The 26,831-nt window shown below is 37.4% G+C and overlaps 1 pseudogene; it reads left to right on the top strand.

Moving 5' to 3' along the window:
* Nucleotides 1-9,861, top strand: part of LOC148117426 (SH2B adapter protein 1 pseudogene) — a 91,864-nt pseudogene extending 82,003 nt beyond the window's left edge.
* The last annotated feature ends 16,970 nt before the right edge of the window (nucleotides 9,862-26,831 follow it).

Genomic DNA, 26,831 nt, shown 5'->3' on the forward strand with positions numbered 1-26,831 from the left:
TCCTTCTCTATCTAAAATTTCAAGTACTATATTGAGTAGATATAAAGTGTACAATCATGTCTTCTTTCTGATTTTAGTGGAATTGTTTTCAGTTTTTCTTCATTTATTGTGATGATGGTGATAGTCTTCCTCTACTTCTTTTATGTACATTTGTAGGTGATCCAAATCCTCTTATTAATAACGCTATGGTTGTTCTAGAACATGCCAAATATGTTATTAAAATGTTTTTATTGTTTATTTCTATTCAGTTTAATGTTTATGTCCTTTATCCAAATACACATAAACTATTATAAGAAATTATATCGTTTCTATTTTCATTATGAATAAATTATTTTGTTACTGTTACTTGAGCACAAAGGAATTAAATGCTTCTATTTTACTATAATTATCTAAGGCTCTTTTTGCTATTATACTGATTTTTTATACAGTAACTGTGTGCTATACACATTAATTTTTCTTTCATTAAATTATTTATTTTAAAATGTATTATAAACATATTCTGCTGGAATCAAATTTGTTCAATTTGTTTTTAGTCTTAAAAAGTTTTTTGTTTTTGTCCAGAATGCAGGTTTTATTGTTAATACATTATTGTTCTATGTGGTGATCCCTCTGAAATACACACACACACACACACACACACACACACACACACACACACACACACAATTCAGAGCTAAGAAAACTTTTATTGTTTCTTTTTTACTTTCTTTTTATTTGTTCAATGTGTCTTTCAAATCATGTATCTTTAACTCATTCATTTCTCCAGCCCCTCAATCTGCGCTTGTACCCACTCCACAAAATAAAACAAAATTTAAGACCAAGAAAGAAAAAGGAAAAAAATAAAAATTTCTTCACAGATTCTGTAGTGTGACAAAGTGAGTCATGCAGTTAACCCCTTTGTCAATATAAATTTACTTGTAAGTTTTCATTGCAAAGAGATTTCATTGGTCTAGTACTAAGGCTCTTGAATCTACTATGGTATCAATACTAAGCCCTCACTACTACTCTTATTGGATATTCTGTTGTTACTCTGTGTTGTAGAGATCTTGCAGCTTTGAGTCTTTGAGTAAGGTTCCTTCACATAATCCAGCAAATAATAGATAGTGTGGGCTTAGGGGAAGGTCAACTCATAGCCCTGATTCTGAGCCTGGACAGTTGCAGGTCACCTCACCAATGATTCCTGTCCTTACAATCAGGATGAGCATTTTATCACTGCCCTGGTTAGTTCACCCTTAGCAGCAAGAAGTGAGGGCAGAGGCCAAATCTCCTGCCTTCATGCTTTCAGGTTCCCTACACTGCAAGCATTAGTGCTAGCTCCTCTATATTGCCCAGGATAGGTACAGAGGCCAATGTCTCTAGCCTTGCAGTTGCTCAGGAGCAAATACAGTTCTCCTGCTCCCATGTACATAGGTTCAGACTCTCCACTTGTCCAAGACATCAGTGGGGTAATAGGGAGTGTATCTCTCATCTTCCTACTCATAACTTTGGAGCTAGTCACCCACACATCTGATAGCAGGGCCAGTTTGGGTGTGATGCCTAGGCAAGAAGCAGTGTTAGTTTTCTCGAGAGACGCACGTGGGGGATGTCAACTCTCTCATCTCCTGCACATTGTTTGGGGCAAGGGGTAAAATTATGCAATGTAATCACATACCCCCTTTGAACTCCTATATTTTTGGTAGTGTGTCTAGCCTTTAATGGCTGAGCCACCTCTCCAGCCTGTAATCATATACCAGTTGTGTGTAAGTTTTGCTTTATTATTTGAGAATTTCACATATGCTTTAATAAAATCCATATTCAAATTGTGCTATTCAAATTTCTACCATCACTACTACACATTCCTACCAATTTCATGTGCTATTTTTGTGAAACCCATTGAGTCCACTTAGTGGTTCAGTATATGCACAGGTTTAGAACAATCTCCTGTGATATACATATTTCCTTATATCCCAGGTCAGGTTGCTACAAAAAATTTATTGTCCTCCCACAAGTCAGAATTTGTGATTAGAAATTCATCTAGGTGAGCAGTACAATGTTTTGACCCTTTCCTTCATCCGTGATGGAATTTTGTCAGATTTGATTTTCCAAAGGTCTTAAGCATGCAGTTATAGATGGCAGGTATAACTATTGCTCAGAAACAATGTTGCACCATACTTATTCACCACCTCTATCTCTCAGCATTTTTCCATTTCCACATTCTATAGGCTCCCCAAGTCTTAGGTACAAGTGTGGTATTGATGTAACTTTGAGGTTTGAACAATACCACATTCATAGTCTGCATCTCTGTGTTACTTTTTCAATCCTTTGCAAAAGAAGCTTCTCTGATAGGTGCTGAATTAGGTTATAATTTATTTGTATAAAGATAAATACTAAGGGACAATTGAACAATGCGCTCATTTCTTATAATACTAGGAGTAGTTTGGTCTAAAGGCCCATTATCTACAGATCCATGGATTCTGTTTTGTTTTGGAGATTATAATAAAATCATATTTCTCCCCTTCCTTTCCTTTATTTCAAACCCTAAAATATAAACCAGCCATATCTCTTTCAAATGCATTGCCTCCCTTTCAAATTTATTGCAAATATATATATATATATTTAGATACAGTTACACAACTGTAAGGAGTACACACACTATGCATGTGTGCATGTTTGTGTGTGTGTGTGTGTGTGTGTGTGCACGAGTGAGCCCTCAGTCTATAGAATATAACTTGTGTGTTTTCTGGTCTGACCATCTGGCAGTTTGCAGCAAGGTTTTAGGTTCTTCCCTGGAGAAAACTTCCCCTCCTTCTTCCAGCTTTGCTCAGTTGCCTATAGTTCATTGTGTAGGGCTGAGACATACGATCTTTTCCCCACCTACTTTGTCCACTATGGCATGTTCATTGTTGATCTTTTTCAGTTCAAGTTGGGAAAGGCATGTAGGTGAGTACTTATGAGTGTTACTTCTGACATTAAGAGATACAATACAACTTGGGTTTTAAATACTGTTGAATGAGGAGGTAGCTTTCTAGTCTTTCTAGAGGAGCAGTCTTAGGTGGCAATCATCCAAGCAAAGGAAGATATGAGCAATAGTTTCAATACATTATCAACATTTGTACTCAGATCAGGTGTAGGTTTTGTCATTCCTTTGAGTCTGACCTAGATAATGCCTTTTAATTAAAATGGATCTGAGGGATTGACCATGCTCATATCAATAATAAACATTTAAATGGGGCATCATCTTCTCCATATATACTTGTTTATATCATTAGAACAAATATTAGTGTTCAGATTGCTATATAATTCAGTAAATTTTGTTTTGTAATATACTTTAAGAGTGAATTTGCATTCTTAGTAGCAAAAAATCAGAATACATGGCATGTTCCATAATTGTCAGATTGTATTAGTGACACTATTTTGGTATTTCCCTTTCTATTAGTTACATATTACATATTTATTTAAATAATTTATAGTTTTATAAAGAGATACAAATCTTATCATCATTTCATGTCCTCAATTTCTATTCATATATTCATATGATATATATTTTCTGATGAGATATTTAGAGTTATTGATAGTTTCATATATATATATTTTCATATATATTTATATTTATAAACACATAAATTTAAAGTTTTAATTTATGAGACATTTATCTTATAATTTCCTGTAAACATTTTCATTTCTTTCACAGTAATTTGGATTTCTTCATTCTATCAATGATTTTGCTTTTGGTATTGCATCCAATAGTCATTGCCAAAGTAAAATTTTGTATAATTTCCTCACATTTTCCTTTGAAAATTGTATAGTTTTTTTCATTTTACATTTAGATATACACAAAAGGCTTAAGTTAATTTTTGTAAAACATAAAAATCAATATATAGAATTTCTTTGTTCCCAGCTAATTATGATGCAAACTTGTCCAATTACTAAAATAGCATGTTTGAAAATATCATTCTTGAATTCATTGAATTTTACTGTTGCATTTACAATGATAAATTACATATAATTATGTTTATAGATGCCAGTGCTCTCTTTGAAAATTATAGCTCCAAAGTAACTGTTGACACTTGCTTGTGTTCATTCTGAAATTATATAAGCAAAAAGTGAGTGAGTAAAATGTTTAATGTTTGAGAATATGAAACTCCTACCACCCTAAAAGTCTGTAACCTGGACAGTCATCCTCCTGAAGAAAAAAAGATGTCTTCTCTCTCCTGCCATTCAATAAGTGACATAAGTAGGAGAACTGGCTGTGAGGTCATAAGAGCAGGAGAGCTGTCTCTGCCTCTAAACAGCTGCAATACTCAGGAGAGTGAACCTTTAACTTCATAGGGACAATAACATGTAGTCAACCCTGTTGGCAGAGGTGTGGGTGAGCCAGTCCTGAAGTGGAGAGCAAGGGAGACCTAGCTCCACATCTCATCTGTTGTATGGTGGCACAGGCATGAGATAGATGCCATTTATCTTTATCTGTAAATGCCTGGGGCAGGTGGCAGAACTTGCCCTTAAGTCACACACACAAAAAAACAGCTGTACATGGTCTCCTGCCGGTAGCCACACTAAGAAGAGCAAGCCTTGTGACTTATCTTGGCAACACAATGGAACCAACCCTACTTGCAGAGGTGTGGGTGAGTCGGCTCTAAATTAGTGAGCAAGAGGCAGTTGTTCCCATTACTCATCTGCCTTGTGGTGGCATGGGTAGGAGGCAGAAATATCCCTTGGCTCCCATAACTGTCTGGAGCAGGTGGGTGAACTGTTTCTGAGGTTGCAAGAACAGAAGAGATGCTTGAAGTTTTATTTTTGAAAATTATTTTCATAAATGATAACATATTTAACTGACATGATACATTTTATTTGCACATGCTCTTTTATTTAAGTGTTGGTAAATAACATTCTATTTTGCTGAAACTTATACTATTTCTCTACAATTTCTGAATAACCTCTTTCTTGGGCCTTTCTTTTCTGAAAGTAAACTATGTATACCTATATAAATACATGAGAATTCACACTTAGTATAATATATATATGTATATATATATATATATATATAATGCACATTTTGCATTATCTTCATTGTTAAATTTTAATGTGTTTTCTCATTTTCTAAAATAAGGTATATAACATTCAGGTTATTTTATCAATGTTACCAATAACTTTCATTTTGCCATTCTCGATTAATGTATTTTAGTCTCATCTTGATAGCTCAATAACTGAGGGAGGGCAATAGCACAAACACAAGTAAACAATGCAAACTCAAAATGAATAAGAAAAATTGGCCAAAGCAATTTGGTCCTTGCAGTGGACCAAAACCATGGTATCTAATGACATGCACTCTTAGATAATCACAACATGTTAACTGCAACCATGAGTTTTAAAAGAATCAACTAGAAATGTTTCTAAAGAAGCTTAATTTCTCTAACCCTATAAAATCCCTGACCCTTTTACAATAAAGAGATTTTGCGTTAGAATCTCTTGGAGACTATGTCATTGTCTCTGGCCACAGGAAATGGGAATTTCACAACAGGCAGCAGCAAAATGCCCACAACAAATGTCACCCACAATGGAACTTGTTCTTTTGCTCACTCTTTGAATCCTTCTTACCTTTGTTGGGGCATTTTTCTTTCTTGCTTGCTTCCCCCACTGCTGTCTCTGTCCTGACTTTCTGCCAACATCTTGAGTTTGCCCCCTTCTGCTTTTTTTTTTGTTGAGTTGACCTCTATTCTAATTTTTTAAGACCTTGGTGAGTTGGGGTTTTCTTTCCTACGACTACATTTTCATTTCTTTACCCTGCTTGTCTTCCTGGTTAGGAATTCTCAGTCATGAATCAGTTTGTCCCAGTACCTCCACATAAGGGCTGAGCACCCAGAAGGTAGAACCAATAAAAGACACTCCAACAGGTCATTTTTGCCCAGAGACACTGTGTGAGCATATCGCTATGGCTTAATAAGTCACAGAAGTCTCCCACTATAAGAAGCACACTTGTTCTGTGAACACTACTTTCCCTTCAGTCCTTGTCACAGCAGACTACCTCGTGGCCTGAGAGCAACTGATAACTTTTTCCCTGGTCTACTCTGGGATTCTCTGAACGTTCTTTGTTGTAAGAGGCTGCTAGTTTGTTCCCAGCTGCTAATCCCTGAAATAATGACACAGAAACCATATCATTCGCAATGCTGTTTGGCCAATAGCTTAAGTGTATTGCTAGCTAGCTCTTACAATTAGAATTAACTCTTCTCCATTATTTTAAATTTTACCACAAGGCTCACGACCTACTGACAAGGTTCCAGCTGACAGCTTGCATTTGTCTATGGTGGAGGCTACATGACTTCTCTTGACTCTGCCTTCTGTCTCCTATCATTCAGTTTAGTTTTCCTCACCTAGCTCTACTCTTTTGCCCTATCTCAGGTCAAGACCGTTTCTTAATTAACAAATGATATTCACAGCATACATAGGGGAATCCAACATTACCTGCCATTTTCTGTTCAAACAAAAAGGAAGGCTTTAAATTTAATATAGTAAAATTGCACATAACAAAACAAGTATCAAGCAAGAATTACAGTTACAATATTTATATCTACTTTATCTTTTATCATAACTAAGAAAAACTATAACTATCTATTCTTCAACTCTATCAAAGTTTCCAGAAGGATATAATATTACCTAAGTAAACAGAAAGTGTATTGTAAATAACCTCCAAAACTCTAGAATTGACAGAGGCATCTTGCTACCTGGACAGTTACCTAAAGTTTTTCTGCATTGTTGGGACACCCATCTTCAGCCTACAGACCCAAAGTATCCAGCACACTTATCCATGAAGAAGAACATTTAAAGATTTGTTCTGTCTTGTAACAGCAAAGTTCATCAGTTGCTTTCTTCTGTGTCCTACAGAATGTCTGGCAGACTCTTTCATGTATCATGAACCCTGAAAGACAATCTCACCTTTAGGCAAGTTCAGCAGTCATTTCTTTGTGAGTCCTGAATGTACACTTCACACAGCATACCATCAAGCAGTTCAGGCAAGAGCAGGTTTTTACCCTAGTGGCTTGTAAACTCCACAAGGAAACTCTTTGGTGCCTAACTTCCTCTTGAAGTAGTTTGATACTGTCAGGAGCAGATGTGTCTCACTGTCATGAAAAGTTCTAAGTTCTTAAAAAATTTTGAATGCGACATTATGAAGGTCTCTGAAAGACTTGAAGAATGCCTATCTAACTGAAATATAACTCTATATATCTAGGAAACAACTTGTATAACTGCAAGATCTATTATAGATGATTACTTATTAACCTATTTTTCTTAATTATACATTACATTTTTATATGGGCTGTACACACAATACCATAATCAAGAGCAGAAATACACATGTAACAAAATTGACCTTAAATATGTGTCAATAAACCAAGATCCACACCAATGCAATTCTCTATAGCATATCCCCCTTTAAATGTAAACAACCATTTATAAACAATATTTGGGAATTTTGGCATAGCTCTCTCCAAACTACTTCCAGCTGTATACTGGGAGAAGTGTTTTGGGGAATGTTCATGTAGTCCTTTCCAGGGGTTTTTGTTCATAAAACCACATTAGTCTGGAAGAAATACATAGCTTCTAATCTCTGTGGAAACAAAGAACTTCTTTTCCAAAGCAACATATCCTTAGATCTATATTATGAAATAAGGCACCTTTAAGATAAATATGTTGGTTTAGCTTAGCAGCCTATACAATGAAATTTATCTCTGTACTTAGCTCCTTCACAGTCAAAAATTCAAATAAAGCACAATAACATGCATAATATAAACTCTCTTTGTGTATTCCATCTTTATGTGGTTTAATTTTTCTTACTCTATTACTTTTTCTACAAGTTTAACATTCATTTTATTATCTTTATTCCTTTAAACTATTACAACAGTTCATTTCCTTTATGGGGAGTCATGATCACTCTTCAGAGTGTGGACTGTTATACATCCTTTCCTAGTCTCTTTTCTCAACTAATCCAGTTATGTGGCCACCTACTAAAGGACATTAGGACAGTAGCTGGCCTCTTAATTCACAGAAAGGCTTTGGCAATTCCACTGTGGTTGAATCCCCTTTCCTTTCTAGGATTGGAATGTGTTCCTTAAATGGCAGCTATTTTCACTAAAGTTAGCAAAAGTTCTGTGAGTCGCATGCAAGGACTGCTGCCCTTGATCTTGCCCTCCATTTTTACCTCTACCTTGGCTCTCACCCACAATATGCAGAGCATGAAGCAGAAGCAGCATTTTCTGGAAGCTTTGCTGAACTTTGAAATTGAGAAGGTCTGGGCCTTGAGCTCTCTCCCCAACTTTCTTGGCCCCATTGAGTGCTGGTGTAAAGATTATTATCACCACATTTCTTATATCTTGGCAGGTGCACAATTGTTGAGCCCCTGGCTGTTTTGGGCCCATCTCTATCTTCTGAGGAGGTAGCTGGCCCCCTTTCCTCCTCTAGAACTTTCTCAAAGCCCAAGCTCAAAAAATATTTTTCACTCCATTTAGTGGGATGCTCAGTCAGAGATTCTGTATGAGGCTTCCTGCAGTGATGAGAGGTCATTGAGGCTTCTGGGCCTCTGGAGACCACATCACACCCTCCAGTCCTAGGTGGAAACAACAACTGCAACTCCTCTGATATTTTTGGGACAGGTTGTATCAGATTGGCTACTGATGCCACATTCTTTGGAGAGAGATGGACTCACCTCTTTGAGAGGATGAGACTGATTTGTGGAAGGGGAATCTTGAAAGACCTAGCAGGAATGTTAGAGAGAAAAGAGCTGTTCAGTTTGCTGTGGTCTGAAGAAGCTAGCCCTGACCCAGTAGGAGTTGGTCATGGAGAAAGGGAGGCTGGACTGAATTCAGGGAGAGGAGGGCAGCCTCAGTGGCAGAAGTTTTGCCTGTTGCTCCAAAATGAAGAAGGAGGAAGAGAAAGTCACTTGAATTTCTTCATACCACACAAAGCATTCTGGCCCCGATTCAGCATTTCCTGTTCTAATATCATTTATGTCCACATAGTCATGACCCAAGAGGTGCCTGACAAGGAGAAAACATTTTTGATTAAGGTAGACGTCCTTTCAGAGCACATTCTGGAGACAATGATGCACTTCATGTGAAGGCCTAGGTGTATGACATCTAGAATGGCCTAAGCCCATGACTCTGCCCTGTTATCATTACCCACCGCATTGCCTTTTCTGTGACTCCTGGAACCTCCTTCCTCACAAAGGATAACACAGACAGTCAGACATTGCCCCACCTGAATCATTCAGGGAGTCTGTCCAGCCAAGATCTTCTGCTAGGACACAGCAAGAGTAATGATTGCCTGTTGCATGGAGTTTATAGTGGCCCTTCTGGCCAGCCATCATCATTCTCCCCTACTTCTGTCTCAATTGCTCTATCCCACATTGATTAAATGTAACTGCTTCCTCTGGAATTCCCCCCTCATATTCCCATTGAGAAGGGACCCCCAGCAGGAATAATTTATTCCTCCCCAACCTCTCACCTTTCTGTCCATATTCCAGAGGCAACCACTGGGTCGTTCCTCTTCTAGGGTAAGTCAGAGGGCCTGAGGGGTAATAGTCCCTCTCCAGATATCCTGGGTTCCAAGACTCAAAACTGCCCAGTTAGTGCTGGAAGGAGGCACTGTATCCCATGTTGTCTTCCTCATATGTTACAGTGTGACATGTTGAATGTGTCCTCGCTTTCAACTTCCAGGGCAAGGTGAAGCATCTGTATTTATCACTGAATGAAGGGGGGTCAGTGCTGTGTCCAACATCTGTGATTTCAGTACATTTTCAATGTGCTTGAGCATTTCTGGGTGCATTCCATCTCTGTGGAGTCTGTATGTCCAAGTGTTGTTGTCTTTGTCATCTATGTGCTCTCCTAGCAGCAGCAGAGCCAGGAGCAAGTTGGGAGTCATGCAGCAGTGTGCAAGGGTGACTGATGGTACCCTAATTGTTCTTATTTTGAGTAAGTACTCAAAACATATAGCCTCAAACCCATTATGAATGGTATTCTATGTTAAGGTTGTTCTTGACCCCACAGTTTTCTACAGTGGCACTCTGCTTATGATAATGCACCAGATACTTAAGCATGTACAAATGTTCAAATTGGCTTAATATTACTCTGGACATGCTTACTGGTTGTGGATAAATATACCAATCATGTCTCACATTCCATGAATGGACGATATGCCTGTTTCCAAAAAGTGTTCAGCCTAGGCTTCAAGGCCCTCAAACTTTGTATGTCCCAGGACAGTGTATGCTATTTTCACAACCATGTTCAACAATCTGTGGAAGAATTTCCAGAATTTTTTGACCCATGTCACCAATGCTCTTGAAAAGTATCCCATCTGGCCCTACCAAGGATATCCTTATTAAACGGCTAACCTGGTAGAGGCTCAACACTGTCCCAATAATACCATCGCACTTGTTTGAAATGAAAATATTCATAAGTAGGTCTTGGCTGCCCATAATATTGACACAGAGAATGGACATATTTGCATACTTCACAGCTTCCATCAATGCCTTGGTTAATGCCAAATTTGACAAGGATGATAATTCTGTCCACCAGACCATACATGCTGGGAATGTGAACACTCTGACCACGTTCATAGGGATTGTTCAAAGGATCATCCAAAGGGCTATCATTGGGCACAAGACTATAGAAACGCCCAACTGGTTCTGATAATGATGGCATAAAGGTTTCACACTCCTGGTTCATGAAGGTAAATGGTTTACCTTGGTTTACAATTGTTGAGGTGAACTGGTTCTCACTCACTAGGTAGATTGCTTCAATATAAGAAGCGTTGTAGTTATCATTTAAAAAGATGGATTACCAAAATATTTTTGTTCTCTCTGCTGAGGTTACTTGAATACAATAGAACCAACCTTAATAAAGATTTTGGTGTCTTTGTGAGATAGATTGAAATCATTGTGGAACACCTTTAAGTCCTTTTCCAGAGCCAAGGTGGCATCAGGGAGTTTCTGTTCTTCATCACGTATATGCTTGGCCAGATTCCCAGGGCAGTCTATGAAAATATGCCATTTGCTGTCCTTCAGACCAGTGAGCAGCCACTTGTAGTTCTTGGTGTACTCTCTGTCCCAGGAGTTACAATTATAGATATAGACTGCCAGAGACATTGCCATTAGTAAAGCTAGGAAAAACAACAAACCACTTAGAGAGTAAGTATGTTTTAAAACAATTGCTAGGTCCAGTATGAGCACAATGAACAATCATTTCCCTCCAGACAGATGATTTGTGTCCTCCCCCTTTACAATTAAAGATAAATAATTATGCCACACCATCAAAAATTATCATTCCCCAGGTTGTCATAGCCTTTACAGATGTCAATAAACATAATTTTGTGTTAATAATAATGGGAGTCAATCATAAGAAAAGGGCCTAAACCCAACCAAATCCTGAATGAGTACAACTAGGAGAGCTTTGGCAGTCCAGTATTGAAAAAGATCCAGTCAGAAGCCATAAGTTTACCAGATAGCCTCTATGCCACACAATTATGTAAAATGCTGTCTTTCGTAAAATTAAGGCTCAAAAGGATTCCATCTTCAAAACCATGAAAACCATTTAATACTTATTACAATCCAGAGGACAACCCTGGCACATATCTCATGTCTGACTGCATACAGGACAGCCAAGAATGCTAGTAGCAGGCAATCACAGAACAGACCACCTAATTATGACTATAACAGTTTCCTTGCCCTTGCTGGAACAGATTAGACTTCTCCATCAGCAATTTCATTTGTCATCTAAAAGTTTGCACAAACTTTTACTCGATTTACCCTAGCCCAGTTGTAACATTTAATCAGAACTTATGCAACTTACCTCAACACAAGTCAAGCCATTGGATTTGTCTACCAAGTTGTTTGGCCAAGTTTGAGATCACATAAAATTCCTGCTAGATCCTCCTAAACTTATTACATGGTGCCTTACTGGGGAGGGTAGTGGTGGCTCTAATATTTATTCTTAAGTTTCTCCTACACCTAAGATCCTGACAACAGCAAGTAAAAAATACAACACTCCAGGTGTTAATGGCTGTGGAGCATACTGGATCAAAACCTCCAAAAAAGGTAGTTCATGCTTGACTGATGCAAACACAGTAGGCCATTTAAAGTCCTAGTTCTCCTAAATATATCCCCTTGCTTTTGACTTCTTTGGTCATTCTGTGGACTCAATACTTTGAGAACTGGTAGTCAAAGATGTGTAAGAGCCTGTCTGGCAGGCCAACCTAAGACAGGCACACCCCACAATGCTGGGAGGGTCCCTGAGGAGAGGTTATAAAAATCCATGACTATCACTAGGTCACCCAATAAATTAAAATAAAAAGTATCAGATGAGGCAGGGAAATAATACAAGCAAGCACATGCAAACTCAAAATGAATAAGCAAAATGGCCAAAACTACCTGTCAGTGGATTAAAAGCATGGTAAATAATAATGCATACTCTACCCCTAGCCAATGAGCTGACGTGCCAGTTGCAACACATGAGCTACAACTGCCAGTTTCAAAACAACAATCTGTTGCCAGAGGTTTCTGTCCTGCCTGGACCCTCAGTCATTCAGTCCCTCCAAAAAAATTAAACAACACAGAGGTCTTTATTAGTAATAAACTGTTTGGTCTACTAGCTCAGGGTTCTTATTAACTCTTGCATCTTAAATTAACCCATCATTCTTGTCTGTGTTAGCCATGTGATTTGGTACTTTTATCAGTGAGGTATTCTTACCTTGCTTCCTCTGTATCTGGGTGATGGCTACAGAGAGAAACATTATTCTTCCCAGAATTCTCCTGTTCTAGTTGCCCAACCAATACTTTCTGCCTTGTTACTGCACAAAAAAAAACCTTTTTATTAAAATGCAAGTAACTAATTACAGGGTACAAGGTCATTATCCCACAGCACCCCACCTTTATTTTTCAAAACATGGACTCAGAATCTAATCTCCTTTGTTTAGCTTTATTATTCCAGAGCACTAGCCATACCAAGTCTAAAACAACACTCTAAAAGAAAAATATCCATATTTCATTTTGGGGAATGTTGGATTAGTTTTCTAGGCTACTTCTTGATGATTGGTGGCAATGATTATCTTATGAGGACCTAAAGAAAACTGAAAATTAAGATCAAGTCGTGACTGGAATATTGTGTGAAGCTTCATCATCTCAACCATCAGTTTTGAGACTGTTCTGGATATAGAACTTAGACATCTGGGCCATCCGCTCCTATCAGAGATTTCTCAGGGGGTCTTCTTTGGTCAAACATAATTTTTCTAAACCAAGAATGAATCCACAGCTTTTTATTTCCTGTGGAAACAAAAGCAAGACCTCTTCTCCAAAGTAACATATCTTTTAACTTATATTTTAAAGTCAATGCATTTTCAAAATATATATGTTAGATTAATTCTACAGCATTTATAATCAAATGCCTTTTAGCAACTGTTGTAACTTCCTCATCTGTCAAACAATTCAAAGACAAGACAATAACACACAGTACCCAGACTCTATGTGTATTTTACATCTTGATGTGACATTATTTTAAACCGTGTATCTTTTTTATTTTTAATTTTTGGTTTTTGAGACAAAGCTTCTCTGTGTATCTTTGGCTGTCCTGGAACTCACTCTGTAAGTCAGGCTGTCCTGGAATTCACAGAGATTTGCTTGCCTCTACTTCCCAAGTGCAGGGATTAAAGGTGTGTGCAACCACATTTAACTACTCTCTTCCTTTTTTTTAATGGACCTTATCCTTTTTCTTTTCTCTCCCAAGTCTCTCTCTCTCTCTCTCTCTCTCTCTCTCTCTATATATATATATATATATATATATATGTATATATATATGTATATATATATACAGAGAGATATATATATATAAGTCTCTCTCTCTTTCTATACACACACACACACACATACACACACACACACACACACACATATATATATATATATATATATATATATATATATATATATATATATATATGTTTAAACACACTATGACCCGTTCAGAGGTTTTCTTTGTTTGAATCTATCTTTACTGTATATCTTTCTTTTTCTGACCACATGAGTCTTCAATTTGCTAAGCAATAAGTAGAGGATTAAAAATGTGACTTTGATGACTAGATCAACCCTATTTCTTAAATTTCTGAGACTCTAGCTTTATGACAGAGGTACTGGCAGGAGCATGTTTATTGCCACAACTCTACGAAGTTCCTTGATCCCAGCCACCACCAAGAAGCATGTTGTCAGCTATTTATAAATGACAAGTCCACAAAAAATAAAATTTGAAACAATTATTAACACTATCCTCATTATAAAACTCTTTGGTTTGTATTTTTATTCATTGGGTATCAAACCATAGCCTTGTGAATATGAGACAAGCTCTCCACACTGAGTTTTACCCCTAACCTCACAGAAGTCCTTTATATTTATTTGATTCATTTACATCTACCTGGAAAACCCTATATATTATATGTATATACATATACATGAACACACAAGGCAACACACACACATAAACAAACACATATATTACATTATATTTTGGTTACTACCTTCCATGCAGTCTCTTATATTCCACTATCCTTTCCTTTTCTTGCACCACAATATTTTTCTGTGGTTTGATTATTTTTCTCCAGGGAATTTAACTAAGTCATTTATATGACAGTGAGTTTCACACTATCCAGTAAAACATGGTGAGTTTTTCAATGGACACACAATTATGTGCTACGATCTGTTTATCCCAGATCCCCCTAAATGTCAATAGTTTAATAGTGAGTAGTTTGAAATTATAAGTCTCTTATACATCAGTAGATGACTATTTGCAGGGGCTTACTTGTGTGGATCCAGTGCAGGTAGGTTCAGTTTTTGTGAATTCAAAATTGCTATGACTATGACCTGCTTTGAAGATGTCCCTCTCTCTTATGTTGGAAAGGATGTTGGGTAAAGTTAACACTCCTACATTGCTGATGGTAGTACAAACTTGTATGGTCACTTTGGAAATCAGTATGTCAAATTCACAGAAAATTATGAAACAATCTACCTCAAGACCCAGTAATAATGCTTTTGGTTGTGTACCCAATCAATACTCAATCATTCCACAAAAACATATATGTGACAGTGTTTATAACAGACTTATTCATAAGAACCAGTAAATGAAAACAACCTAGATGCCTTTCCACCAAAGAATGGATTAAGAGCCCAAATCAGTTTGCTTTGGGGCTCAGGGTCTGGGGACCCAGTGGTGAGTGCTCCCGACACAGGATTTCTTTGATCCACAAGACTCTACCTCCACCAACCCTGCCTTTTTGTCTGCGAGTTCCTTGGCCAGCAAGATGACCTGCTCCTGTAATGAGGAGATCCATCCAGTAAGGTAAGTGTGTGCCCATCTGGCCTACTGCACACCCTGGGAATGGAGTACAGGCCCCCTCCAATTCCCTAAATGTTTCTGGCCTTTCAGTGGCGCATCTCCCCAGCTAGTGGCTTTTACTATTTATCCCATACCATCATGCCACCTAGCAATCCTTCCCATCTACAGGGTCCTTAGATCGACTACCACAACCTGCTTCAGGGTGGAGGGGATCTGAGAGCAAACTCCAATGCTGAGGAGACTAAGAGAAGGCAGACCAAGAAAAAACCCCAAGTACACTGTCAGCCACAGCAAAAATTGTATCAAGATGTGAATACTTTCCTGACCACATTTGAAGGAAGAGATGGGCAGGCCCCAATGCAAGAATTCCTCCATCAACCTGAAAAGCAACATGTTAACACCAGAATGCAGCAAACATGCACCAGCAAGACTTGAACACCCTAATCCAGAAAAAGTAAAAGAAATCAAGTTTAAACGTAACATTATGAAAGTGATAGAGATCCTTAAACAGGATGTGAAAAACTCCCTTAAAGAAATGGAAGAGAAGACAAATAAAAAGTTAGAAGAAATTAATAAATCCCTTAAAGATACCCAAGAAAACCAAGAAAAAGTAATCAAACAGGAAAAGGAAACAGTTCAAGACTGGAAAGCTGAAATGGTGGTAATGAAGAAAACACAAACCGAGGAATAGCTGGATATGAAAAATATGAGAAAACAAACAGGAACTACAGAAATAAGTATTATAAACAGAATACAAGAGAGAAGAAAGAATCTAAGATGCTGAAGATAATATAGAGGAAATAAACCCACTGATCAAAGAAAACATCAAATCCAACAAATTCTTAACATAAAACATCCAGAAACTCCGGGACACCATGAAAAGACCAAACCTAAGAAAAATAGAGGTAGAAGAAGGAGAAAAAAATACAACTCACAGACCTGAAAAATATATTCAACAAAATTATAGAAGAAAACTTTTCCAGTCTAAAGAAGGATATTCCGATGAAGGTAAAAGAAGCATACAGAACACCAAGTAGATTGGATCAAAAAAAAAATCCATCCCCTCGCAATATAATAATCAAAACACAAAACATACAAAATAAAGAATATTAAGAACTTCAAAGGAAAAAGGTCAAGTAACATATAAAGGTAACCCTATCAGAATTACACCTCTCTTCTCGATGGAAACCATGAAAGTCAGAAAATCTTGAATAGATGTGCTGCAGACCCTAAGAGACCTTGGAAGCAAGCCTGACTACTATACCTAGCAAAGCTTTCTTTTACCATCAATGGAAAAAGCAAGATATTCCAGGACAAAACCAGATTTAAACAATATGTAGCCACAAATCCAGCCTTACAGAAAGGACTAGAAGGAAAACCACAACCCAAGGAAGCCAACAACACCCATAATAACACAGACACCTGATACCCGTCCACCAGCCCAACTAAAAGATGGGAAACACACAAAAGCTACCAGCAAAAAAAAAAAAAAAAAAAAAAAAAAACAAAAAAAAACAAAAACAGAGTTAACAACCACTGGTCTTAATATTACTTAATATCAATGGAATCAATTCACCTATAAAAACGAAAAAATTAAGAGAATGAATATGAAAACAGGATTCAACATTCTGCTGTTGACAAGAAACACACTTCAAGCACAAAGACAGACATTACCTCAAAGAAAATGGTTGAGAAAAGGTTTTTCAATCAAATGGACCTAAGAAACAAGCAGATAAGGTTAAACTAATATCTAACAAAATTGGCTTCAAACTAAAATCAATCAGAAGAAACAGAGAAGGACACATTATACTCATAACAGGGACAATTCATCAAGATGAAGTCACAATCCTAAATATCTATGCCCCCTAATATAAAAGCACCCATACGGGTAAAAATAAAATAAAATAAACATTACTAAAACTCAAAGCACACATCAAACCCCACACACTAATAGAAGGAGATTTTAACACTCCCCTCTCACCAATGATAAGGTCAATCAGACAGAAACTCAGCAGAGAAATAAGAGAATTAACAGAGGTAATGAATCAAATGGAATTAGCAGACATCTAAAGAACATTCCACCCAAAGAGGAAATAATAAATCTTCTTCACAGCATCTCATGGAACCTTCTCTAAAATTGATCACATTCTCGGTAACAAAACAAACAACCACAGACACAAAAAAACTGGAGTAACCACCTGTGTCTTATCGGATCACCATGAAGTAAAGTTAGAATTTAACAACAATTCTACCAGCAGAAAGCCTACAAACTCATGGAAACTGAACTACCCCTGGGTCAAGGAAGAAATAACGAAATTAACTTCTTCCTTGAATTCAATGAAAATAAAGACACAATATACCAAACCTATGGGAAACAATGAAAGCAATGCTAAAAGGAAAGTTCATAGCACTAAGTGCCCATATAAAGAAAATGGAGAAAACTTACATTAGAGACTTAGCAGTACACCTAAAAGCTCTAAAAAAAAGAAGCAGCCTCACCCAGGAGGAGCAGAAGACTAGAAATAATCAAACTGAGGGCTGAAATCAACAAAATAGAAACACATAAAACAATCCAAAAAAATCAATGAAACAAAGAGCTGGTTCTTTCAGAAAATCATCAAGATTAAACAAGACCTATCCAAACTTATCAAAAGGCAAAGAGAGAGAACACACAAATTAGCAAGATCAGAAATGAAAAGGGGGACAAAACAGCAGACACTTAGGAAATTCAGAGAATCATAAGGTCTTACTAAACAAACCTATGTGCCACAAAATTGAATAATGTAAAAGAAATGGACATTTTAAGATAAGTAACATATACCAAAATTAAATCAATACCAGGTGAACAATTAAAATAGACCTATACGTAAAAAGGAAATAGCAGTTGTCATCAAAACCTCCCAACCAAAAAAAGCCCAGGACCAAATGGTTTTCATGCAGAATTCTACCAGAACTTTCAAGAAGAGCTAATACCTTTACTCCTTAATATGTTCCATATACTAGGAACAGAAGAGTCATTGCCAAACTATTTTTATGAAACTACAGTTACCCTGATACCAAAACCACACAAAGACTCAACCAAGAAAAAAAATATAGATCAACCTCACTCAATAAAATACTGGCAATTTCGAATCCAAGAACACATCAAAAAGTTATCCATTATGATCAAGTAGGCTTCATCCCAGAGATGCATGGTTGGTTCAACATACAAAAATGTATCACTGTAATCCATCATATCAATAACTGAAAAAAAAAAAACATATGATCATCTCATTAGATGCTGAAAAAGCATTTGACAAAATTCAACACCCCTTTATGATAAAAGTCTTGGAGACATTATGGATACAAGGATCATACCTAAATATAATAAAAACAATAAACAGCAAGCTGACAGCTAACATCAAATTAAATGGAGAGAAACTCAAAGCTGTTTCACTAAAATAAGGAACAAGACAAGGCTGCCCACTCTCTCCATATCTCTTCAATATAGTGCTTGAAGTTCTAGCAATAGCAATAAGACAACATAAGGAGATCAAGGGGATTCGTATTGGAAAGGAAGAAGTCAATCTTTTGCTATTTGCAGATGATATGATAGTGTTACATAAGTGACCCCAAAAACTCTACCAAATAATTCCTACAGCTGATAAATACCTTCAGTGATGAGGCAGGATACAAGATCAACTCAAAAAAAAAAATCAGTAGCCCTCATATACACAAATGATAAAGAAGCAGGAAGAGAAATCAGAGAAGCTTCACCTTTCATGATAGCCACAAATAGCATAAAGTATCTTGGGGTAACACTAACCAAGGAAATGAAAGCTCTCTTTGACAAGAACTTTAAGTCTTTAAAGAAAGAAATTGAAGAGGATACCGGAAAATGTTAGGATCTTGGATTGGTAGGATCAACACAGTAAAAATTGCAATTCTACCAAAGGCAGCCTATAGATTTGCTACGGACCGGCTCAAGGGAGCCACTCAGACCGTAAGGGAATCAGGGTGAAGGCACAGGAGAAATCAGGATACGGCGAGGAAAAGTGACACACAGACACTCTCAATGTTTTTGAGACATGCTGTTGCGATTTACTTACTTCAGTGCAGGATTATATATTATTACAAACAAAGAACTTGGCAAAGGTATACATCATCAGATCATAAAATAGAAAAGAACGGCATAAAACAGTTTTACAAAGAGAATCTTTAAAGATGCTTTGGCATGAGTACAAGGACTTTTGCTTCCTTACATTTGTATAGTTACCCCTTCTTTTTTCTTGTTATTAGAGAGACCATTGTTCTTGAGTTAGCCCACCTTTATCAGCTTGTACCAGGTGGCTGACTTGGGCTCAGCTAAGTGACCCTGTGTGTCTGGGTGAGAAAGAAGAAGAAGGCTACTATCTTCCTGGAAAAACTTTCTGAGACTCATTTTGTACCATTAATCTCAACTCCTTTCCCTTCCCGACTCTCAGGGTCAGATGTTGTAATTAGCCTAGGTTTTCTGACCATAAGGAAGGTTGCATAGGCCTCCTGTTAAGTTGCACATAAATGCCTAATGCTGTTTTCCTGTAGAAGGCTTCTAAGGTTTTTTTCTGCTAAGATTAACTCCTTTTATTCCACATCATCAAGGAATTGTCCTAATGATGATTTTGGCAATTCCCAGAACTGGCTACTTTTTTAAGGCTTTAATTAATAGTGGAGCAGAATTCAAAAATGTCTTCAGCAGTCTTGTTTATATCCACAACTGCCTGGAATAGTCTGATCTGTTGGCAATATGTAAGGATCACAAAGAACACAGAGACAAGGGAAAAGACACACATATGGCTCCAAGGACAGCCAGGTCGAGTCAGTACTAATGGCGACTCAGGAAACATTACACCACAACTGGTTGCCAAGGGACTGCCTGGAACACACAGCTCCTAGAAGCACAAATCCCAATCCTTCCGGCAATATTTGCCCATCCAGTCAGCATTTCTGCTACACTGGTGAGACAGCCGTGGATGTAGCACAGATTCAATGCAATCCCCATAAAAATCCCAACAGAATTCTTCACAGACCTTGAGAGAATAATTATCAACATTATATGAAAAAAAAAACCAGGATAGCCAAAACAATCCTGTACAATAAAGGAACTTCCGGATGCATTTTCATCCCTGACTTCAAACTCTATTACAGAGCTACAATAATGAAAACAGCTTGGTACTGGCATAAAAACAGAGGCATTGACCAATGGAATTGAAGCAAATACCCAGATATTAATCTATAAACCTATGAACACCTGATTTTTGACAAAAGAGCTAAAAGTATCCAATGGAAAAAATAAACCGTATTTAACAAATAGTGCTGGCATATCTTGATGTCAGCCTGCAGAAGAAGGATCTATCACCATGCACAAAACTCAAGTCCAAATGGATTAAAGACCTCAATATAAACTCAATCTCACTGAGCCTAATAGAAGAGAAAATGGGAAGTAGACTGCAACACAAGGGCAAAAGAGACCACTTCCTACGTATAACTCCAGTGACACAGACAATAAGAGTAAAAATGAATAAATTGCACCTCCTGAAACTGAGAAGCTTCTATAAAGCAAAAGACACTGTTATTAAGACAAAAAGGCAACCTACTGAATGGGAGAATATCTTCACCAAACCCACATCAGACAAAGGTCTGATCTCCAAAATATACAAAGAACTCAAGAAAATAGACATTAAAATTCTAAATAACCCAATTAAAAAATGGGGTATTGAACTAAACTGAGAATTATCAACAGAAGAATATCAAAGGACCAATAGATACTTAAGGTCATGTTCAACTTCTTTAGCTATCAGGGAAATGCAAATCAAAACAGTTTTGAGATACCATCTTACACTTCTCAGAATGGCTAAAATCAAAAACACCAATGATAACCTATGCTGGAGAGGATATGGAGTAAAGGAAACACTCATTCTTTGCTGGTTGGAATGTAAACTTGTGAAACCACTTTGGAAATCAGTGTGGCAGTTTCTCAGGAATTTGGGAGTCAACCTACCTCAGGATCCAGCAATATCACTCTTGGGAATATACCCAAGAGATGTCCAATCATACTACAAAAGCATTTGTTCAACTATGTTCATAGTAGTTTTATTTCTAATAGCCAGAAACTGGAAACAATCTAGATGCTCTCCAATGAAAGAATGGATAAAGAAAGTGTTGAACATATACACATTAGAGTACTACTCAACGATAAAAAAACCAATGAAATCTTGAATTTTGCATGCAAATTGATATAAATAGAAAACACTATCCTGAGTGAGATAACTTAGACCCAAAAAGATGAATATGGTTTGTACTCACTCATTAGTGGACTGTAGCCATAAACAAAGGACATTGAGCCTATAGTTTATAATCCTAGAGAAGCCAAAAAATAAGTTGAACCCAAAGAAAAACATATATAGATCCTCCTGGAAATTGAAAGCAGACAAGATCGCAAGGCAAAAGTTCAGAGCATGGGGTGAGGGTGGGGGTGTGGTGGGCCAATTGGAGAGGTGGAGAAAGAAAGGAGAAAGAAAGGATTGGGGAGAGACTGGGGGAGTGGGATGGTTGAGATGGAGGAAGGGCAGATATAGGAACAGAGAAGAAGATATCTTAACTAAGGTAGCTATTTTAGGGTTGGCAAGAGACTTGACTCTAGAGGGGATCCCAGGTGTCCACGAGGATATCCCCAGGTATGTCATTGGGCAGCAGAAGATAGGGTTCCTGAACTGGCCTTGTCCCATAGTCACATTGATAAATATCTCAAATATCACCATAGAACCTTTGTCCAGCAATGGATAGAGACAGAGACAGAGACCCTCATCAGAGCAACAGACTGAGCTCCCAAGGTCCAATTGAAGAGACAAAAGAGGGAGAAGATGAGCAAGAAAGTCAGGCCCACAAGGGGTTCATCCACCCATTGAGACAGTGTGTCTGATCTAACGGGAGCTCACCAAAGCCAGTTGGACTGGGTCTGAACAAGCATGTGATTAAATCGGACTCTCTGAATGTGAATGACAGTGGCAGATGACTGAGAAGCCATTGATAATGGCACTGGGATTTGTCTCTACTGCATGTACTGGCTTTTTGGGATACTACTCTGTTTGGATGCACACCTTCCTAGGTCTGGATCGAGGTGGGAGGACCTTGAACTTCCCACAGGGCAGAGTACCCTGCCCTCTCTTAGGAATGGAAGGGAAGGGAGGAGGGTAAGTGGGGGAGCGGGAGGGAAATTGGAGGAGGGGAGAAAGTGGAAATTTTGAATGGTATTATTTATAAAGCAGTTAAAAAAAAGAATGGAAAAGAAAATATGGTACATTTACACAATGGAGTACTATTCAGTATTAAAATTATGACATCTTGAAATATGCAAGCGAATGAATGGATCTAAAAAAAAACATGTTGAGTGTGGGAACCAGACCCAGAAAAACAAATACAATATATAGACACAAATAAGTGGCTTCTTGACATAAAGCAAAGAAAAACCAGCCTACAGTCCACAACCCCGGAGAACCTAGAAAACAAAGAGGACCCTAAGAGAACCATACAGGAATCTAAATAGGAAGGAGAAAAAGACATGATAGCCTGAGTAAACTGGAATCTTGGTGGTCATGAGAAGGGTAGAAATGGAGAGAAAGGAAGGGAGGGAAGCAGAGAAATATGTATAATGCAAAAAATACAATAATAATTGATAGAAAAGAAGTCTCTCTCTTTGTCTTGAGGATTTTATATCATTCCCCAACTATACTTTGCTCTAATGCTGCCTGAGCCTTAAGGAGGTAGTGTAAATGTTTTTCTTAGGGCTAAATACATAACCAGCAAATTTCCCAGCAACAACTCTTAGCAATTACCTCTCCAAACAAGTAGATGCTTCTTTGATTAAGACTGATAAGTAACCCTTGTCAGTAGCTATTAACATAGATATTCATAAGTTATATAAATTTTAAAATAATTTTAATGGCATTGTTATATTTCTCCTGTCTTTATACTCTTTTGTGATTTTGCTACAATATTTCTTTTCTAAACCGTCTTCTACTCTATTTCTAAATGTTAGAATCTCAATTCTTAAGACATTCCTCTCTTAAATTTTGTTAAACTCTTATATGACAATGAAGACTCTCTCAACCTCATCTATTCAGATTCTTATATTTTTTGAAAAGTAACCATATGAAGTTGTGTCTTCTATGTATCAACTTCCCCTATGCATGGATTTTAAGTAGGTACCCTCATACTTTATTCAGTGGATTGATGACACCTTGAACATTTTGCATAGGTGAAAAGCACTTTACTGATTGAGAACCATTCCCAGTGAATACTGAGCATTACCATATGTAATTCTCTGTATTAAGTGCTTGTCATGGACCATTACTTTACAGGTGCTTATAATTGAGCATTACCTTTATTTACCACATATGAAAACTACATATTCTTCAATGCATTCATTTTATGTTTTTGATAACAAGCATTGCAATTTACTGATTCATTATTAACTAACATACATCTTACATAGTTTTGAAATATACCAATTCTTAGTATCTACTTTAAAAGTTGCAGTACCCAAAAGGCATGAATAGATAAACCCCTAATTTGAGAATTGATTGCAACATAACTCTATGGTCACAGTGCCTTGTATTTTCTAAACTTACAGAGTGCTAGTGTCACTTTGAATGTTAATATGAAAATAAAACCAGTCATATTTTACACAGTATAACATCAAATGTGCATGTCATCTGTGATTGATGATCTCTGCAGAGGTAACTTCTTCTACCTCTTTTTGAAATAATTATTGAGAATCAACTGAGTGTAAATTTTCTCTTTGTATCTTTTCCCTTACATAAGCTGTATTTCCATACAATATACCCCAACCTTCTATCTTATTTTAAAATGTTCATATAAATCAATGCATGATCTAATTTGGTTGCTATTTTTTTGTTTCCTTTTATTATGTGTAGTTGTGTATGCATGTGTGTGAGTAAATTCCCATCAGTGCATGTGTCTTCATAAGTCAGAGACAACACATCACCATGGAGCAGGAAATACAGGAAGAGAGCTTCCCAACATACATGATGGGGTGGACTCCACCCTTCTATAGGAATAGTATCTACTCTTGAATTATGAACATCTTTTCCAGGCCTTGTCTTTTTTGCTGTAATAAATAAGCATTAGTCAATTTGAGAAAATATATTAAAATACTGAGAGGCAAGATTGTGATAAATCAATCTTGGTTTCAAATATCACTTTCTATACTGTGTATACTGATTAATTGTTTGGTTTTATGTGACTTGTTGTAGTATAAAACAATATAAAATTAGTGATAATGTTTTGATTAAGAAGACTAATCAAGATCTAATGCACAATCACTCCATTTTCATTGATTGTAAGACAGTCTTGATTATAAAAGTATTTAGATATTTAAAAAAATTCTACTAAATTGAGATTTTATTTTATGTACACTAAGCAGAATACGTGTATATGTAAGTTTACCATTTAAAATAGCAATTTTATAAGATAAATTCACATTCTAATCATCAATACTATCCATGAAAGTAAATAATTCATTTTAACTCAAATATAAACTAGGAACAATTTTCCATAGATCTTTCAATTTGGAGTTCAGCTATTGTTATTATAAAATATTTTAGAGATTTTAAATTGTATTAAACCTTGGTAAACATTAATTTTCAATAAAAACAAAACAAAATCAATACATGCTTTTGAAAATGTTAAGTTACTGTGAAGTCAACTTATGCTCACACACTTTGATATGTAAATGTGACCTAGAAATGAAATCCCTCAAGATAAACAGTTAAAAGTAGTGAAAAATAAAACATTCTAATATTTAAAAATTACCAGTGTTGTAACTCAACAGTACCACTTTTCAATGGGCCCCTGAGAAAATATTATCTTGGCCTTCTTACTGCATGTTTCTGTTTCAAAGACTAAGTTCAAATAATCCTAAGCGATTGTGAAGGGGTCTGTGACTTATAAATACAATTAAATAATAAAGAATATCAAATGTAAAAAATCATAAACTGACAATTGCTACATTAAATAGTGAGCTTTCATTATCAACTTGAGAGTCTTCACTGCTTTGTTTTACCTGAATTAATAGTGATAAGTTCCCTTATATTTGAATAAGAAAACTTTTTCTGATGGAAGAAAAAGGAAAAATTACATTTCAAGCCAGCCAATTCAAACCAATAACATCAACAATAACATTAAAATAATAATATCACCTCATTTAGAAGGCTTGCCTCTCTCATCAGACAGATAATTCAGTTAAACTTGAAAAACGAGGCTGCCTGCCCATCAAGCCTCCCAGGTCTATCAAACTCCTCTACTCTCTTATTTTCTCAGCAGCCACTCAACCAACCCACAATACTTAGCCCTCCAAATAGCTGTATCTTATTCCGTGTTGAGTGGATACACCAAGTACTACTGACGACTGTGCCAACAACCAGAAGTCCTGCATCTAAATCTAATAGAATCCCCTTGTTCAATCATAGGCCAAACCTACAAGAAGACCAGAGAAGAAACAGAAACAAAACAAAATAAAACAAAACAAACAAACAAACAAGACCAATACACTCATCCAACAAAGACAGTCTCAGAAGTCAGCACCAAAATTTATAATCACCCCAAATCCAGATGCCTAGGTGCCCAAGTAAGAATACATTCAAAAACAGCCAATACAGGGCCATAGGAGGGGTGAGTTTGCTTCAGGCCTGAGACAGGGCTTTCCCGACCCCATAGACTCCCAGGTCACACTGCAGTGCTGGCTCCCACCTCCCGCCTGCCATCCCAGCTACCATCCAGGTACGAATTCCTATATTTCTCCCTTCCCCCTGGGGCCATAAAATTTCCCCAGCTCAGCTGCCTAGCGAGCTGGGCCTGGGCTGTAGGCACATCCCGGCTGGAGGCAGTTCCTGGGTCTTAAAGGCCTCCCTGAGGACAGGTGAACCAGGTGCCAGCTCAGCGACATTCCTGACCAGCAGGGGCTCTGACTACTAGCAGAGGGCCATAGGAGGGTTGAGTTTGCTTCAGGCCCGTGGCAGGGTCCGGGTGAGGAGGAGCGCAGGCTTCCCCTGACCCCATAAACTCCCAGGTCACCCTACAGTGCTGGCTCCCCCCTCCAGCCTGCCATCCCAGCTCCCATACAGGTACGAATTCCGATATTTCTCCCTTCCCCCAGGGGCCATAAAATTGTAAGAACATCCTGGAAAGAGGGAGTGCCTGTGCTTCAATAGCCTGCCTGAGGAAAGGTGGGCATTCTGTCAGTGAAGTCCCTGCCCAAGAAGGGAACCTGACCCAGTACCAGAAGTTCCAATAGAGAGCACTTGAAGTAAGAGATGGGCAGATACCAAGGCAAGACCTCATCCAACAATCTGAAAAACAACATGAAAACACCAGATCCCAAGGACCCTACAATAGAAGGACTTGAACACCTTAACCCAGAAGAAGTGGAAAAAGTGCCATTATGAA

Source organism: Myodes glareolus, chromosome X, assembly GCF_982192425.1.
Source record: "Myodes glareolus chromosome X, mMyoGla1.1, whole genome shotgun sequence".
Lineage (NCBI taxonomy): Eukaryota > Metazoa > Chordata > Mammalia > Rodentia > Cricetidae > Myodes > Myodes glareolus.